Source organism: Nannospalax galili, unplaced genomic scaffold (genome assembly GCF_000622305.1).
Source record: "Nannospalax galili isolate Female #2095 unplaced genomic scaffold, S.galili_v1.0 scaffold591, whole genome shotgun sequence".
Taxonomy (NCBI): Eukaryota; Metazoa; Chordata; class Mammalia; order Rodentia; family Spalacidae; genus Nannospalax; species Nannospalax galili.
In genome coordinates this window covers 1,135,371-1,137,124 of record NW_008330926.1, presented here as the reverse complement: position 1 = coordinate 1,137,124, position 1,754 = coordinate 1,135,371, and the positions used below count along the sequence as shown (strand labels likewise).

The 1,754-nt window shown below is 40.6% G+C and overlaps 1 pseudogene; it reads right to left on the bottom strand.

Moving 5' to 3' along the window:
* Positions 1 to 1,754, bottom strand: part of LOC103750180 — an 8,591-nt pseudogene that overhangs the window by 3,072 nt on the left and 3,765 nt on the right.

The following is a 1,754-nucleotide window of genomic DNA, read 5'->3' as shown; positions in this document are numbered from 1 at the left end:
AGTTTGCAGCCCCACCAGCAGTGGATGAGTGTTCCCCTTTCCCCACATCCTCTCCAACGTTTGGTATCATTTGTTCTCTTGATCTTAGCCAGTCTGACTGGGGTAAGATGAAATCTTAAAGTGGTTTTCATTTGCATTTCCCTAATTATTAGTGATGTTGAACATCTTTTAAGATGCTTCATAGCCATCTCATCTTTACTTCTTTTGAGAACACTCTGTTCAGCTCCTTAGCTGATCTTTTAATTAGATTACTTACTGTCTTGATTCTCTGTTTTTTGAGTTTGTTATATATAACCTCTGTTGGATGTTTCACTCATGAAGATTGTCTCCCATTCTGTGGGTTTTCTGTTCGCTTCCCTGGTTGCCTTATTTGATGTGCAGAAGCTTTTCAAGTTTAATGAGGTCCCATTTGTTAATTCTTGCCCTTGTTTCCTGAACAGCTGATGTCCAGTTTAGAAAATCCTTTCCTACACCTATATCTTGTAGATTTTTCCCAATGTTTTCTTCTAAAGTTTCAGAGTTTCAGGCTTCACATTGAGATCTTTGATCCATTTGGAGCTGACTTTTGTGCAAGGTGAAAGATAGGGGTTTAGTTTCATTCTTCTACAGGTGGAAATCCAGTTTTGCCAGCACCAGTTGCTGAACATGCTGTCTTTCCTCCAGTGAGTATTCTTGGCCCCTTTTGTCAAATATCAGTTGGCTGAAATTGTATTTACGCAATTACTCATATTTGGGTCTTCAATTTTCTTCCATTGATCTATGGGTCTATTTTTGTGCCAGTACCATGTTGTTTTTGTGACTATAGTTCTGCAATACAGCTTAAAATCTGATATAGTAATCCCCCCGCATTGCTTTTAGTGCTCAGGGTTGTTTTGGCTATCCGAGGTCTTTTGTGCTTTCATATGAATCTTAGGATGTTTTTTTCCAATTCTGTGAAAAATGTGGGGATTTTGATTGGGATTGCATTGACTTTATAAACAGCTTTTGGTAGGATGGTCATTTTCACAATATTAATTCTTCCAATCCATATTCTTAAATGAAATATCCTTCAACTGTGAGTGCAAAAACTCAAATTTGTTCTGTAAATTTTCTGTGCAGTCACACTGTAATGAAGTCATTCCCTTTAACCACTGTTCCTTGGTAAAAAAAAAATCCCATGCTTTCAGCCTCCAATTTCCATGCTAAAGCTAGCATAATATTTTCAGGTTCATCACCAATGTCACAAAATTTTTCCATTCCTTCCGGCCCTACAACTTCATCAGGACCTGTGAAAAAGACTAGGTGCCATGAGTATTCATGAGCCCACATGTTTAAAATTGACAAAAACCAGGACCAGCCTTATCAAAAGGCTGCAAGACGGGCAGGCGCCGGTCAAGCTTCACAGATCAAGCCATAAACAAGTTTTACGGGTAGAACTCCTGACCACCCTGAGGGCCCGATACCAGGAAATCAAGGGAAAAACACCTGTGCCTCTGAGGTCACCTCCCATTTAGCAATCCCACTTCCCCTTAGCCCCGGCCCTTACCCCATATCTCTGCATACTTTTGAAATTATTGTGTGTGTGTTTGAATTAACCAATAACTGCTCTTCTGCTTCTGTACCCTGCTTCTGCTCTATAAAAACTGCCAAACCCCAACCTGGGGTGTGCAAGTCCTCCGAGGAGACTCTGTGCCCACAGGTACCTGTGTATCAAATAAACCTCTTGCTGTTGCAACCCGAAAGGCTGACTTGTCCTCAGTGGTCTCACTCTTACA